The sequence below is a fragment of the Pleurodeles waltl genome, chromosome 3_1 (genome assembly GCF_031143425.1).
Source record: "Pleurodeles waltl isolate 20211129_DDA chromosome 3_1, aPleWal1.hap1.20221129, whole genome shotgun sequence".
Taxonomy (NCBI): Eukaryota; Metazoa; Chordata; class Amphibia; order Caudata; family Salamandridae; genus Pleurodeles; species Pleurodeles waltl.
The window spans coordinates 362,455,569-362,473,440 of record NC_090440.1 but is presented as its reverse complement, the minus strand read 5'-3'; the positions used below and the strand labels follow the sequence as shown (position 1 = coordinate 362,473,440).

General features: G+C 41.4%; 1 protein-coding gene across 1 annotated transcript in view; it reads right to left on the bottom strand.

The window, feature by feature from the left end:
- Positions 1–16,620, bottom strand: part of SQOR (sulfide quinone oxidoreductase) — a 169,486-nt gene extending 152,866 nt beyond the window's left edge. The window contains exon 1 of the mRNA XM_069222530.1: positions 16,481–16,620. The gene's annotated coding sequence lies outside the window, so the exon portion shown is untranslated. The remainder of the gene's footprint in view (positions 1–16,480) is intronic.
- Between the last annotated feature and the right edge of the window lie 1,252 nt (positions 16,621–17,872).

Below are 17,872 nucleotides of genomic sequence, written 5' to 3'. Positions count from 1 at the left end.
CAGGCAGAGTATAGGAACTGACAGGGCAGGGCTCTTGCTTGCATAATGGGTACAAGGGCCAAAAGCATGTTGACCGAAATCTGCAATCCATCGACCAAAAAGAAGGATCACTAAAACTCAATCTGAAATTAATCACAACCACTGGTAATAATTCAGGGCCAACCATTAGCAAATCAGTCTTGACCACTGTTAGAAATGGGGCCTCTGGTCAGCAGTCAGTTTGCAACTGCCCACGTCCAAGTCCATCACTCTAGTCAGGGTAAGGGAGATACACAGTTCAGATAACCCCTGCTCACCGCCTTGGTGGCTTGGCACAAGCAGTCAGGCTTATCTCAGAGACAATGTGTAAAGTATGTGTACAGCCACACACAGTAACACAATGAAAACACCACACAAGCACTCAACACCAGTTTAGAAAAATAGGCAATATTTATCTGAGTAAAACAATACCAAAATGACAAAAGTCCAACATAAACAAGCAAAGAAACACATTTTCAAAGATTAAACTTCAATACAGCAATCAGAAACACAATAGCTCCAACTTGCCCTATAGTGACGTCGTTGACGGAGTCGTTCCCAAGAATCCGACGTGACTCGCAAGGAGGGCTGCGCCGGTCACGGAGTCGCACGGACCCCCAGGTACAGTACCTTTGGAAAACGAGGAAACATGCCTGCGCACGGAGTCAGGCAGGTGAGATGTCCTTGGATCCGGTGCAAAATCGAGGAGTCAGTTCCTGACGATACGGCAGGGTCGATGAATCCAGCAGTACAAGGCGCGATGGGCTACCTAATGGGGTGGGGGTCCCGCCACGGGACTGCAGTTCGGTGTCATGGACGTTGGTAACACTGCACTTCAGGACTCTCGGAGGGTCGTCGCACTCCAGCAGGGACCACAGCTTCACGTTGCAGACAGCGACGCGGGGTCATGTTGCAGCACTGCTTCTAGAGTCGTCAAAAGTCAGGGTGCCTGGATCTTCTTGTTTTCTCAACAGGACTCACTTCCAAGGCCCCAGGAACTGGGTTGGCACCACTTGCCAAGTCAGGGTCCTCAGCAGGAGTACCCAGGTGCTGGCAGGTGAGGTCTTTGATGTCCCTAAAACTTCTTAAACAAGAGGCAAGCTCAGTCCAAGCCCTTGGAGAAACTTCACAAGCAGGATTTCAGAAAGCAAAGTCCAGTTCTTTCCGTCTTAAGGCAGAAGCAGTAGCAGGCTGGCACAGCAAAGCAACAGGCAGAGTGGCAAGTCCTTCTCAAGCATCAATCTCTTCTCCTTGGCAGAGGTTTTGGGGTTTTGGTTCACCTAATTATACTAATTTCTGCCTTTGAAGTAGGCAAACTTCAAAGGAAAGTCGCTGTTGTTCACAAGATCGTGCTTTGCCAGGCCTGGCCCCAGACACACTCCAGGGGGCTGGATTTTGCATTGAGTGAGGACAGGCACAGCCCTTTCAGGCTTAAGTGTCAGCTCCTCCCTCTCCACTCTAGCCCAAGAGACTCATCAGCATATACAGGACACTCATCAGCTCCCTCTGTGTCACTGTCTAGAGTGAATTTCCATGCAGGCCCAACTGTCAGTCTGACCCAGATGTGGATTCCACAGGCAGGCAGAGGCACAGAATGGTTAAGCAAGAAAATGCCCACTTTTTAAAAGTGGTATTTGCAAACAGATAGTCTAAAAACCAATTCTATCAAAAGTTGTATTTTTAAATTGTGAGTTCAGAGACCCCAAACTCCAGATCTCTATCTGCTCCCAATGGAAAACTACACTTAAAACATATTTAAAGGCAATCCCTATGTTAACCTATGGGAGAGATAGGCCTTGCAATAATGAAAACCAACATTTGGCAGTATTTCACTATCATGATATGTAAAACATAATGGTACATGCCCTACCTTTTAAATACACAGCTTAAATGGTGTGTGGCCACCATCTTTGCAAGCGGCACTTATTCATCAATTTCCTATGTTGTGAGTTCTGTTCATGAGCCGCCATGCAGAAATATGCCAGTTGTAGTGCCCTTCTTGAGGCAGAAGGGGGCTTCTCTTTAAAGGCATAAAGAGTTGCATCTTTTCATACAAATCTCCCCTGGTTTAAACGTGAAAGAAGATGAAAGCCAGAGACAGTCGTGAAAACTCTCACCTTTTACTAGACACAAAAGTTTAACTGGCATCAGCTTGCCTTTTGTACTCTAATAAAGAATACTGCTTGAGCTGTTACATCAACCTAAGTTTTAATAGCTCAGGTTACTGAAACAGGTTCCTGGAATGACGCTGCCTCATGATGACTAAACTCTTTTCCACCCATACCCTCCAGGCCACAATAGACTTTCCACTAACAGACTCGGCAAATGCTGAGCCTGGAAAGGAATGTGCTCTGCAATGATGATTGTGCTGTTAAAAAAAGTGTCTGAAAGTTATGGGGATTGTGCAACTACAAGGTGAACTTTCGTAAAAAAATGATTTTTAGAAATGTTGCTGGTAAACGTGTCTTTCAAATTATGCCTGTATCAGTCAACCCTTGTAGAAGTATTCAAGTTCCTATTATTTATTATAGTGTTTACATTTATATTTTAAATGCCGTGAAACTGTTGACTGATTGATTATGCTAGATTGCACAAACATGTTTGACTCAAATGCCACCCTGCATTTGTCTTTTGTAAAAAGTACATAAATTAATTATTCAAAATCAAGGTTGGCGCTCTGCTCTATGGAAGGGATAAAGAACTACGAAAACACAGGCCCAGCAAATACCCATAAACCATTGCTTTCATAACACAAAGTAACTGCCAAGCAATCACTGCATACTATTATTAATGCAAGTTTCACAATAATAGAAAATAGATATGACAACAAGAAACTGAGAAACAATCTCAAAAGCCAGCTAAAATGACACAAACAAGCACTTAAGATCACTTGTAAAATAATATTCAGAAACGTTGCTCCCATAAAAAGTAGATGTGGGCGAGCAAACAAGTGAGTGCCAAGCCGAGGGTCTGGCTGGACTCTAAATGCTCATGCACAAGCTGAGCCCTGAAAATATTTGGCATGCAAACTATGCAACAAACAACATGTAAAAATATGATAAAGAATCTTCAAAAGGATATTTCTCTAACTTGCACTTAGTATATCGATTATATAACTGTATTGAGTCATTTGTTAAAAGTGGCAGTTTTTAAACAAGAACTCAAAAATACTCATGTTCCCCTAGTCCCTGCCATGCCATTATGAATTAAGAGGCAATTCGTTTGTCATGTGCACCCTGTATGTGGCCTAGATTCTTACATGGAGCAAAGTTACAGTCTATTTTAGTTAGACACAAGATAGGTGCTAATATAGCACACACCCTGACATCACACATTTTAATGAGTTCTCACATGCAATGAGGACAAGCATTGGCAAAGCCAATAGGTCTTGCCTGTGCAAGACCTATTGGCTTTGCCAATGTGTTTAAGCCATGTTGTTCACCAGCATGGTTGCTGTTCAGCATACTCAAAGATTAGTGGCGTAGGGAAGTGCCGTGGAGTGGAGTGACGTAGAGTGAAGTGGCGTACAGTGGAGTAAAGTGGCGCAGTTTGGAGTGGCGCTGTGTGGAGTGGGGGGTTGTAGAGTGATGTGGAATAGAGTGCAGTGTCAAGGAGTAAAGTAGAGTGAAGTGTTGTGTAGTGTTGTAGAGTGGAGTAGAGGGGAGTTACGTGGAGAAGAGTGGAGTGTTTTGGAGTAGTGTGGAGTGGTCTAGACTGTGATGTAGAGTGGAGTGGAGTAGAGTAGAGAGGCATAGACTGGAGAGACACAGAGTGAAGTAATGTGAAGTAGAGTGTCATAGTGTTGAGTGGCATACCATGTCAGAGTGGGGTGGCATACAGAGAGTGTTGTAGAGTGGAGTGGATTAGAGTGAAGTGGCGTAGAGTAGAGTGTTGAATAGTTGAGTGAAGTGACACAGAGTGGAGTAGAGTGGTGTGGAGGGGCGTAGAGTGGATGGGAATAGAACGGAGTGTAGTGTTGTAGAATACAGTAGTAGTAAGGGTTGTAGAGCAGAGGGTCATAAAGTAGATGGTCGTATAGATTCATTGAGTGGAATATATTGGAATAGAAAGGAGTAGACTAGGGTGGAGTGTGTGTCTAGAGTGGAGTACAGCAGAATTGCATGCACTAGAGTAGAGTGGCATAAAGTGGAGTAGAGTGGTGTGGAGTGTCGTAAAGGCAAGGGGCATAGATTGTCATGGAGTACAGGAACAGCGTGTGGTGGCAGAGTGGCATAGAGTGGGGTATCTTAAGAGTGTCGTAGAGTAGAGTGGAGTGTGGTAGAATGGAGTGTCGTAGAGAGGAGTGTCATACAGTTGCGTGTCACAGAGGTAAGTAGAGCGGTGTCAAAGTGGAGTGGCTTAGATTGTAGTGGCAACAATGAAGCCGAATGGCGTAGGGAGTGTAGTGTCATGGAGTGGCATAGAGTGGAGTACAGTTTTGTGGAGTAGCGTGGAGTGAAGTATGCATGGTGTGGTAGTGCTCTGCTATTACAGACAACACATTTTCAATGTAAATGACCATTACATTTTGCACAGACATACAGTTTGATTGATAAAATTATACAGCACACAAACAATAATGTGTGGAAATGGCATCACCTAATGTACTGATTTGTTTTTATCAAATTAAAATATTTGTTTCCACAACACTGCAGAATTATTAAAATAAAATGTGCTTCATTTGTGCTTTCTTAAAGCTGATACATTCTGAAATATTTCCACAGTTCGTTTACAGACATTTAAATTTTGTTGTGTGCTAGAAAAAAACCTTTCTGTTCACACCCCACGTTCTCGCACTTTGAAGTATGAGAAAGAAAAATAAACATCAAGCTCCCTCAGAAAACAAAGCCTGACAGTTGACCACTGTCTTTGAATGCACAACAAATGTGTCAAGATAAGAACAACATTTAAAGGCCTGTTTACAGAAAGAGAGCACTTGTGGAAGAATACAGTAAACAGGGTATGCTCCATGGGTGCGACAAAGGCATGTTGGACAGCCTAAAACAAATAAAGTCAGCAAATAGAAAGCAATGTGAGTACAAACCACAAAGCCAATGATAAACAATGGGCAGAATGCATTCCTAGGTTAGCTTTCAGAATGTCCCTAAGATGTCTTTGCAAGTGATGAAGCAGAAAAAGAAAGACTAACAAACATTTATATATCATGTAACAAACTCGTATAAGACAATGTGATTTTAGCAAAGAAAAATAATGAATGTAGAAAAATGTGCCCACGAAGTAGGTCACCATTAATATAAACAAGCTTAATTAATCATGAAAACCGACAAATGTACGAATATGTCGTAACTGAAGCTATATTCTATGATTTTCTCGCTAAAACTGTTATATGCTTAGCTTAAATTTAGCAGAGGCTTTGGCCTAGTTGCCTGGTCTCAATTTTAACTGCGTAGTTTTCACTTGTATTAACAAAGACGGGTTCTGAATCTTTAAAAGCTGTATTTTTCCAGTAGAATGACTAATACACTTATCTCAAAGTTGCTTGCTAGGCAACTTTCATCCCCTTTGGAGCTCAAGGTCAGTTTCTGCAGGTGCAGACAATGAAGACAATGATGCAGAATTAATTGGCAACTTTGTTGCTACTTATGTTCCAAAACTCCAAGGACACCTTATGCGTAGATGAGTATTAAGAGAAAAGACACTATTCATTGGTCAAAGAGATATCACCCCATGGACCCTCCAATGGAAGAACCTGAAGAATTTGGAACTTTTCTTACTTAATCCCACCGGACGAAGAGAAGACAGCCATTTTCTTTGATGCTATTTTGAAGCCAGATTTGAGAAGCCATTTTGATGACACTTTGATGCTTTTTCTCTATCCGAGAGAGAGAGAGACTTTAAAGAATTCTCACACTAGAGACTTTAACTTTACCCCGTCTTGCCCATACGATAACTTTTGCTCCTGTATTCCTTTGGCCCCCTTGAAGTCTGCCCCATGCTGATCGAACCGGTACCTGAAGGACGAAGACTTACTTTGAATGCTGATTGTATTTGGTAATTATAAAAGGATAAAATGTATTATGCATTGTGTTTTCCTTCTTAGGTACCAACTGCTTATTTTGACAGAGTCCAAGCTAGAAGTTTTTCTAAATTTATGTTGATTAAATTCATTTTGCATGAAGCCCCACATGCCAATTAGAAGTTAGTTGAGTTATTCATTTGATGCACCATGCTGAATTGAAATATTGTTATGCTGATCAATGTATGCAATTAGTCAATTTCAGTTACTTTTATTAGTGATTTGCATAGCTATATCAGAGTGTGTGATTATTCTAGTTTTACGTAGGTTGCGTTTCTACACCTACCCATGCTTTTTCTCCACTCTTGTACTGTCTGTGAGGTTGACAACAACCAGTTCTTGGTTATAGCACTTCTGGCTATTAAACAACCTAATGCAATCAATGTTTTCAAATACTGAGGATAGCCCTCTTTCCCTAACAGTGTCAGTGTTGGTAGCAAGAGCAATGGAAATAGAGTTACAGATGTCAGGGTCCATGTAACAGATTACAAGTATGTTTGTTTGTCTGTGCATAGCCAGAACATGTGGGTGCATTTGCCCTTTTAAGTTTTGCATCCCAGGACCTCCTTTTCAGTTATGCATCTCACACACTGTGAAGAGGAGTAGTTGCCAGTTCTCCAAAGGTTTTCAAGCATAAAATATCTTTATGCAAATATTTGTATTGTGTAAGTCTATCTTTAGAATATATCGCTATAGTCCGGGCTACCATTCTGACCTCTCACCAGTTATCTTCATCTAATGTTCCAATGCCTGCTTTCCATGCCAATTTAAGTGCTGTCACATGGTTGAGGCTGGTATTAACCGGAGCATGATGTATTTGTGAGATATAGTTTCCTCCCTCAATGGGGCACAAAATGACCATAGCGACTAACAGGCTATACTCAGAGAATTCTCCTATTGCTTTAATGTCACATAACATGGCTGCTCCTAGCTGGAGGAATTGATAAAATTGTGATTTATGTAAGTCAAATTGTTATATAACTTCTGACATGGACTCCATGTAATTTGTGTCCGAGATTCCCCACCCTGGAAGTACCCATATTGTTAATTTTGCAAACCCAACAAGATTGTTGACATGTTTCAGCTGTATTCCCTTCCATATTGGAGTTTCACTGGTTATTCTCCCTTTCCACCCACTCCATTTTATTGGAGTTTCCAGCATTCGAGCACCACTCAAGTCACTGTTGGAAAGTGATTACCTACCAGTCCTCCATATAAAGGGCGAGGAATTTTGTAGTTATTTCGTTAAATAATTTAATGTAATGTTACAGTTAGAAATTAATATATTGTTTTTTTATTTTAATGTAATCACGTTAATTTAGAGTCAGCATTATGATCAGGTTAAGGTACATTTTTCCCGATGAGTTTATATTGGATTAAATTTCATCTACTTTAATTCTGGGTTAGGGTTAATATTATGAATGGGCAAGGCTGGCAGTTTGTAATTAAAATATTGTAATCTAATGTATGATTTGGATAGGGCTGTGTTAGGTTTATGGTTAAAGTTAGCAATTCGTCTAGTTTTAGTGTTAGCAATAGGGTAATTGTTAGGGTTGGAAATAGGGTGCTGAAATGGTAGTAAACTAAAATGATGGTGACAAAGTAATGGCTGTTTCAGTGTTATGGCTAGGATAACTAAGTCACGGTACCTTGAGATAAAATGTGTAAGTGATGCTCCAACTTAGTAATGGATGTAGATGCCATTCGGAATCTGCGGTAAAAGTTCTATCAACTTCTCTGATAGGTTTGGCTAGATTTCATCTTTGGCTATTTAGGTCTGGCTGCAGATGATCATAAAATAGCTTAGAAGATGAATGTGCCTGCTGCAGCGCTTGGCCCGTAACATGTAAGCCACCAATTTGCTTTGTAGCATAGCACAGTAGTTCGATGAGTTTATTGCTGAGAAACAGTGAGGCCCACAATTCACAACAGCTACTAACAGCCGAGAAGGTAATACTCTGGGGATAGAAATCTCGCAATTGTGGAGTCCTCTATTACTACACATACACTACTGGGATGAATCGGTTACGATTTAGGATTGCAATAGCACTGAGAAAGTGCTTATAGATGGAGACTTTATTAGAAGATTATGTACTACTGAGAACAAACATCCCATCGTTACTAAACCCATCTCCTAGCAACAGATGTCTCGCATGAGTGTGAGCTTCTCATTCGCCCAGCAGGGCCCTCAGCTATGAGAAATCATAATCGATGTATTCCATTTTACTGTCGTGCTACTTCGATTTCAAGATGCTATTGGTTGAGTGATCTTTCCTTAACATGTGCTGGTACAGTTTACTTTTGAAATTCGATTTGTTTTGCTACTAACTGAACAAGTACAGAAACCTCAGGATGGCTGTTAGGGTTGATGAAGTTCTGACATGTACAAGCCATTTTATTTGAGTGTCAATTAATTTGCAAATTTTGTAGAAGAATAATACAGTAGGCATATCTTTGTTTTAAAATGAGGCACACCCAAGTGTAAAACCGAGAAAGCTGATGACTCAGTATTTCTTTTTACTTTACTGACTACTTGAAAGGACTTCTCATACTCTTTCTCATGAGAAGATTCTCCCATATGTCCATCGGGCAGGTTCCGGTTAACAGTTTCATTCATGTGTTCTCCTTCCATTCACTTTCATTGAGAGGAAGTTTATAAAACAGTGTCTTCGATGTACAGAACTGTAGCATTAAATGCTTCATAGTGATTTGAGCGCAGTCTCTTGTCTGCTGAAAAGGCAATTTTCAAAATGTTATCTTGCTGGTTTTATGCTTATTTTCGCATTAACCACATATTAGACTTCCTGGTCTCCGACGTGTAGTGCTTTATTATTAATAACTGATAGACTGTAGCAGGATGTGCTTCTTCCACCTCAGCAGTGGAAGATTCAGTCAGATGGGTCTTGCTAGTGCTTGACGGATGGCATCAGATTGATCTGTCTACAGGGCTGGTTGCTCACTGTTTTAGGGTCCAAGGTCAATTCAGCTTTCCCCAGCAGTCTTCTCTGTGCCGGGAGGTCTCATTGTAAATTATTAACATTTAGCAGCAATGTGTGCATTTTTCACTATTTTACCGCAAAACTCTTTGCTTTTTTATTGCCACACATCACGGCACTAAGGGTTTGGCCACAAGTTTGCCATGTTACCAAGATCTTGAGGCTGACCTTATACCCGCAAACCCCTCCCACGCACTCCAGGAATTTACATTGGCTTTAATGTATTTTTCATGGTTTGCCATTGCTCGGTTTTAAAAAGGGATAACAGGCACTATTTTTGTTCCTAATTCTTCCTTACATGCTTGAACATAACACTTTCTGCTGATTTATTACATTATGAGACTGTCTGTAATAAAGTGTAGTGCGAACTATTGTTTTATGCAAAAGGGCTCTTCGTTGTAAGGTCACTTTGGCAATATTCACTTCTTCCTTCTTTCATTTCCTAGCAACCTAAATGCTCATTCATAAAGGTGGACAAATGACTGCTGTTAAACACCATACCAAGTCCCAATCCCCAATCCTCAATCCAGTAACGCTGTTCATGGGATCTTTGCATGTACCCTGTCGATCAACAGTTGCAATCGCTGGAGCTTGAAAAAAGAGAAGATGGGTAACAATACAACTGGTAATTTGCTGTGCCATGAAGTGATAAACTCTGCACTTATAAACAGATACGCTACACAACAGGAAGCTTCCTAGGAATGGTTTTCTGGCTATGGTAGTCTTTTCAAACTGTAAAGAAAAAGGGCCCCCTACTCCCAAATCGAGTTCCAAAGGCAGGGACAATACATAAATATACTAGAATCCTATGGCAACGCTAACATATATCTGTAATCTGATATAAACCTCATGGTCCAGGTAGAGGGCAAAACTCCTGAGTTTGGTCCATTGAGAGCTTGCAAGAACTGACGCATGAAGACTTCTTAGAGTACACTCTCAATGTCATATTGAATTATAGTAATTTCATTTCTGTGATTTAACTGAAGATTGCATCAATCATTATGCAAGTGTTACATTAGAAGTTGTGATTCGAGTGTACAATAGTTTTACTACTGGGCTGTATTCGAAGAAACATGTCTATGTGTATAACATATATATGTTGTTTTATTTATTCTGTGTGAATGTGCCTTGGATGTATGTGGACACAAAAGGTGTATGTCTGTGTTTCTATATTAGCAGTTTCTACTACTTTTACTATATTGAATAGTTGGAATAATAAATAATTGATCATTATTGATTAGTGTTCATATTGTTTTTTAACCTCTACCTGGACCAAGAGGTTTATATCAGATTACAGATGTATGTTAGAGTTACCATAAGATTCTAGTATATTGAACTATTTCCAAACTGATTAGTTTGTAGAAATGAAAATGTAGAGAAACTGAGGTGTCTTGTTACAGTCAGTTTTGGCAGTGGGGTGGGACTGATCGATTTCTCAGTCAGTGCCATTGTAGCTCAGCATGTCTACAGTGCTCTCAAAGTGTGCAGGGTTAGACTTGGTAGCCAGAAAGCAAAGAGAAGAAAGATGGTTAAGAGAGGAATTTAATTTATAATAAATGTATATAGAGGTTGATATCCAGCCGTGAACTGCTTTAGGTAGTAACAATAAAGTTGAAATGGAAAGGTGCTCGGTTTGTCGACCTCAGAGGGTGAAGGTGTTGAACCAAGGGATTACTATTGATGAAGTAACACAAAATGTACCGGGTTGCACCACACATACGTGAGTTTTCCTCCTGGTCTTGTATTAGTTAAATGAGCTTAAAGAGGGAAATCCCTAGTACAAATGTTCAAATACAGCATACTTATATTCTATTCTTAGAGAAACTTCTAGTGCACATCTCAAGAAAACTGTATGGATACTTAATAGGCAATTAGCTGTGATGTGCAATGGCAGTGATATAACCAAGTATATATCATTCACTTTATTTGGAATTTGCTTTTAGGCAACTGAAAGTTGAGATACAAATATGGCTCCTCATCCCTCGTTATATGTTTGTTTTTATTGGCGCAAAAGATTCATATTTGCATACTACATCATATAGATAAAAACATGTATCTTTTGGTGCTCAGAAGTCGATTCTGAATGGCACTAGCACGATACAAAAACAACACATTTATGACACAAAAATATGATACAAATCATTTGAATTTTATTTTTACTTTTGGTAATTCACATGCTCGTTTCCCATGTGTGAGAGGGCAGCTGCGCTTACAAATGACTCAAAGTTTGTTACTTTGTAGATACTTTTAAAAACTACTTTTTTCACAGAATGAATGAATTATGTAGGGTCTACTGATTTAAGAGATCATTGTTTGGTGTTCAAGCATTTGAGTCTTGCTGGTGGTTATTGGCCACTGTCAAAGAACAGAAACTCAACCCAATGGAGACAGTCTCATATCGTTCCTCACGTTTTCATGATTAAGCTCATTCTAGGTTTCATTATGGTAGTTCCTTCACTACTGGGACATGCATATTGTTTCAGGGAGATTTATAGTTACTTGTTATCCTTTCAGGTAGATGTGCACTAATTATATCCAGTTAGGAGCTGGCTGCCAATGTTTTTGGATGAAGGTGAAAACATGAGAGCTGTTCAAACTGCAGTCACAAGATCGAAAATATAGAACCATTACTGACACTAGGATGGTTTTTATGTTTTATTATGCATCATTCAGGAACTCTAAAGTCTGTAACATGATTGCATGCGTACACTGATGGGAGAGGGTGAGTGTTCCTTACAAAATGGTCACTGACATTTGAAGAGAGTAACAAGCACAAGCATTATCAAAGCCAGTAGGTCCCACCTATGCGAGATCTGTTGGCTTTGTCATTCTTTGTAGGTATGTTGTATGCTGCTGTGCAGCGTGGCTAAAAGCAACAAGGGAGGCAGGATACTGGAAAGGAGGGTGAAGAAGGATGTGCTCTATGGGCAGAGCTGCGGTCCTCAGAACTGGAGAACCAGGTTTGAGTCTGGCGTCAGCTCAACATCCGTTGATTCTGGCCAAAACACCTAAGACTGCCTTTCCTGCAAACAAATAAAGAATGTGAATTTGTGGAATGTAATTAGTGCTCACGCAAAGCGCAGAGTCCTTCGGGTCGAGTTTTCGTTATAAAAAAAGGCCCAAAAAAGAAGAATTAATACCCAAATCGTGGCACGAGCAGCGGATGGACACTTATTAACATTATTTAATCTGTTCTTGGTCCATGCCTGGGCAAACAAAAGGAAGTGATGCCCCGCATATTCTGCCAAATTACAAGGCAGCAAAGTGGAGTGATAAGCATGTCAACCAATGGTAAGTAAAAGGCAGGCTAAAAGCCTCTTTTTTAGAGTTTCTTTTTTCAGACACAAGAGATCGTCCCCATAGCTACAGTGCATGCACACTGCCTGCGGGCTCAACCTAAAAAAGTAACCCAAAGCCTGAAAGGAAAAAGTATGCTTTGGGAAGGGGAAGCTGCTTGTCTTGCAAAGCCCCATGTTGCAACAATGTGAAAGCAAATGTTCTGTGATAAATCTTCATATTGACTTCTCACTGCTCAAGTGACTACCTATGCAAACTTTGATAACAGAAACAGTGAGGCAATACCAACTCTCAGTATACCAGAGTTACAAGCGCTATGCATGTTGTGTATTGAACTCTCTGCAGGAATGACTCGTGCTTTCATGTGCTAATTAACTTTAAGTTATCATGTGTCACGTTGTAGCGGACACTGCTGTTTCATCCCTCCATAACAGAGAGCAAAATTAAGCTTCAGGGTTAACTGAAATAGGTGGTAAGAAACGGCAAATCAAGCAGCATGTTATGCAATTAAAGAAAAGTTATGCAACACATTGTGTGGCATTCTTGTCCAGAAGTTTCAACATTTTACCTCACCGAAGTTACTAATCCAATGGCTGTTATAAACGTAATTGTTTTATATTTCATATAATACATGTTTTATTAATATTAGGGAATTCTATTTTAAGTGCAGATATTCATTGTAACAATGTGAAAGCGAAAAATGTGAAAGTGTTTCAGAATCTACTATCGTGTACAATAACCATTTATGGAAGATTATAAACTATTGCATCCATCAATGTTGGTGGGCAAATTTTATTGTATACTTTAGAGGGCTCCAATAGCCTTGGGTCAAGTATGTGTTTTATACAATTCTTAAATAAATAAATATTCATCAATGCAAGAAAGTTATTTAAAATAGTACCAGTAAGGAAGTTGGTTTCTTAATCAAGTAAACAGTTTGCTTTTAGCAGATTCTATTCAGATTATTATTCACCAACAATTAATAATTTTGCCTTTTGGTGAAACACAGGAACGCCATTTTATTAACACTGTCCGTTTTATCTCTTAAGATAAAATACATTGTCTAAACCACGTGCAAGGAAACAGAAAACAAGCCCACGCCTACACAGCTCATTTGTTCCACACATCCCAGTTGAGTTCTAAAACTTGTCTACAGTTTTGGTTGTATACTAAATTCACACAACTAGGATTCGCTTCACACAGAGACTCGCAAGACAGGGACTCTTTTCTGTAAGGAGACTTGCGTAACAATAGACCATATTTATATTTGTTAAATGTGTGTCTCATAAAAGGGCATTTTAGGATTCAAGACACTGGACTATGTTTGATAATCCTCTTGAAATTGGTACTACTTTGAGAACAGGGTCTGTCACGTAAACATACATTTGTTAGAATGGTGAAGCAAAAACATTTTCAGGACTAAAGGAGACATTCTTTCTAACCTCTTTGAAGTTCTGGTATTTAATTACGTTTTTTTACTTCATGCTGCTGACAAAATCCCTACCCCCAGTCCAGCAACAAGAAATGTATGCACTTCTCAGGGCAGAACTGTCACCTCTTCGACTGCCTGAAAACAGAAAGGCAGACAGTAGACTTTGGAAGTGTTGATGGCATGCACTAAACCTCATATGCAACAACTTTTATCCATTTGAGCTAGAAACCATTTTTGTTAAAAGCTGAAGATTATACAGCAGGCAGTAGATTGTGTGACAAGTACAGCAAACTTGTGTTTACATAGACTATGCTGAATCTTCTCAATCAGGTTTTTCCATTGGGATTCGCTGTAGGTATGAAGTACTAAATGAGAATGTGAGGTGAGGGAGCGTATGGAAAGGGTGAAATGATGTGTATCAGAGGAGTGAGGAGAAGTAAAGCGCACGTAGATGAGAACAAAGGGGATTTTGAGAACGGGGTGAACATAGGATCCATGATGCAAGAGGAAATTCCACCACTTAGGCATCCCTTCCACAGACCTTGTTGTTTACATGCTTCTGAGAAAGCCAACCTAAGGAAAGGGTGGAGCAAAAGAGTGCAATCTATGTCTGGAGTGGGAGAAGTGGCTAAGGCAAGGCAGGGAGAGGAGTGGATAAGAGCAAGGGAGAAGTGGAGAAGACGGCGTGGAGAAGGGCATCACATATGAGGAAAGGGATATGGTGGAAGTGGGGAGAGACAGGAAAGAGCGCATGAGGTGTGTAAAAGAACAGGAGTAACTAGACTTGCTTGGTGGGAGCTAAGCAGATGTGAGGGGACCTGGGAGATGAGGTGCATTATAGTGGCAGATGGAAAGGAGCAGTGAGATATGCAGGTGATGTGGTAGAGGCAGGACTTTACAAGAGGGGCACAGAATCGTTCTGTATGCCACAAGGACAAAGAAATGAAAGATTGCAGTTATTCATACTCATCCACCCTTGCTCAAGTGGAAGGGGTCGAGACAAATGAAGATATGATTTCACTATGTGAGGGACCCAGAAATTAACCTTGCCCCAGGGCTATGAAAAGTTGATTCTGAGGCTTATCATGCCTCAAGATCAATTGAATACGTCACTGATATTTCCTCTTAACAGGCTGTACGAAACATTGTTCCATAGACATCCCCCTGCTTTTGGATGAAGGACTCCATGCACTATGTGCTCATTCAAGTACACGGAAAAAGCCTTGATGGCACTCACAGGCAATTATGGGGTGACCATGGACAGAGTGATGGAAAGTAGGAACAACTAGATGAAAATGCAGCTTTCTCTTGCCAGTCATATAGCTATTTAAAAATATATATTTTCCAAAAGCCTTTATGTCTTTTTATTAATATACCTATAACCCACTATTATCATGCCTTCTTTGAACGACTACAAACTCTCAGGCTTAGGCTGGCGTGGGCAGGACAACAAGCTAGAATGAAATGAAACACCCCATGCTGCACTATGAAGCACGAGCCTTTGCAGTCTATGACCTTGGATTATTTTTTTATGCTGCTCAGGCAAGATTTTCACAGTTCTGGTTGCATGGACCTGGAGAGCACCCACAGCTTGTTCACAGGCTTAAGCGTCGGAGCTGTGCTGTCTCAGGACCACCGTTCTACATTTGAGCTGGTGGCCTGGGGGAGGATGGAACCAGTACAGTGCACCACAAATGCCTAGGATTATATGGCATGGAAGAGTGCCCTACCACATCCATACTTCCCTCTTGTGGTGACTGAAGATTACCCTTGGATTCCTCTGTCATCAGAGCGGAAAGCTCGACAACAACTACTAATGCTGGGAATTAAATGTTAAGGCGATCTATTTATGAGAGGACACCTTAAGAGTCTAGAGAAGTTTGGTAGATAGGGGAATACCTAGTCCACGAGATGTTGTCTTCCATTACAGAAAATAGGGCACACTGATCGCATTGCTCTTGGAAATTACAGTGGAGACTCTCCAATTGAAGGCACTCATACAAGTGATTAGCAACCCAAGCAACAGAACATTGTATCACAACTCTGTAGATGCAATGGCCTGAAAGTGTGGGCCAAGGGTGTAAGGTGCTCTCAAGAGAAAGATGACTTTATTCAATCTGGCAATGGGGTGACACATGGTGGTAGAATTTTGGGGCGAAATCTAGGTGAAACTGGAGAAGATGACACAAGTACAGGTGGATCTCGTATCCCCCTCACGCACCACTAGTGGTGGAAAGTTGGAAAATATAGAGTCGAGTTTGTAAAAAGTGTTTTTCTCACTAAAAAGAAACATCCGCAATTGGGAGATTAGGAAACATCCGCAATTAGGAGATTAGGAAACCTCTTCAATTATGACTCAGCAATGCTATCCAGATACATGAAGCATCTACTTGCAAGAGAAGTGGAAAGGGCAGCTATAAAACACGTAAAACATAGTATTCAACCATCAAGCAATCCCCGCCCTGTTCTTCACCCAGGCGCCGAGGTTATCAGTTGCGTTTATTGACCTTCGTCGGGCACGCCGTGTAATTTACTGCATGTGCACTGGAGACTCCTACAGTGCACCCATGCAGAGAGCCAGCCCGTTTAAGGTGCAGCTCTCCGGTGGTATGCCGTACCGCCAACCCCAGCACAGCCGAGCAAAGGTGAGGGAGTATTGCTTTCTGCTCCACTCTTTAACATGCTTTACCGGTCACCTACCTGCAGTAACTGCTTTCGCTTTCGCACTCAGACAGCTGTGGCAATTCTGCTGCTCCCAAACCGTGCACAAGGATCGCAGTATAGGAAAGGGGCGTGGTTCAATGAGCAGGCTGTCAATTACCAAAGCTGGGATTTTGATTGGCCGCTTCTGAAGACGGACATTAACAGCCATCAAATGATTTGGTGGACTTAAGTGCCTGGAAGTAGCACCTGAGGACAGGAAGAGGAAGCAGCAAGTGTCACTGTTTGCGCATTATGGGGAAGCCTGAACATGCCTTGTATCACAGCTATCCCATTTGGCAGAAAAAAATAATTTGCCGTTGTTTCACAGCCCTTAAGCTGTTATTTCTGCACAATACGTTTGAATAGGAAGTCGATTCCTGTCCCACATCTTCTATTTCCAAATACCTAAATGTATTGAGTGAAAATATTTTTTAACTGTAAAAAAAACACACTATGCCATATGTTATGTTATGTGTATTTGTAAAGCACACTGTCACCCTTGAGGGTATCCTGGCACAGGGGCGGCTCCTCCACAGTGGCGGAGGGGCGTCACCCCACTGGATGAGCCAGCAGATTAAAAATTAAATGATAGCTTGCTATCGTTTTATTTTTTATTTTTCATCTGCGGGCTCAGCCAGCAGGTGCAGGGAAGGGTGGGACTGCGCCACGGGGAGGCTGAAGGAGGGGAAAGAGCACTGAGTGCGCAAGTGTTTTTGTCCGGCCGTTTGAGGCCGGCCAAACACACATGCGCACTTAGGTTTCTCCAGCCCCGCTGTATACACAGGCGGGCTAGAGAAACTGCACAGACGCCAGGCTTGTGTCTGAGCGGCAGTGACTGCTGCTCAGACCAATCCAGGCGTTGCTTACATGCTATGTATAGCATGTAAGCAGCTCCAGGATTGCTGGAGAGCCTGTGCTGGTGTCCCTGCAGAGTAGAGGAGCGAGGAAGCAGGAGACCGCGACTGTAGATGAGTGGAAAAAGGTAAGTCATTTTTTAAAAAAAATGTTTCCCGTGTTGTCCAATGCCACCCCCCCAGCCACCCTCCTTGACATGTGCGGCGGCCACCACTGCTGGCACTGTGCAGGTGTCTGTATCTAGCCACTCCTGAAAAGCCAGGTCTTCAGATTCTCTGTCCAAGAGGGAGAATATGAGTTTGTGTGTGGTTGGCTAACATTTGAAACTTGAGGTATTCCACATATGAGTTTCCGGGCTTCCAAGGTGTACAGTCGAGGATGACACCTTCTGTTCTATCTGGTAGGAGAGCACAGATCCAGTGAAGGCTGGGTCCTTGGATGCCTTCAACATGCAGGCGTTTGATGAGGATGGGGTGTGAGACTGTCAAATGCAGCAAGTGGTCAGGAGGATGAGGGCGCTATGTTTCCTCTGGC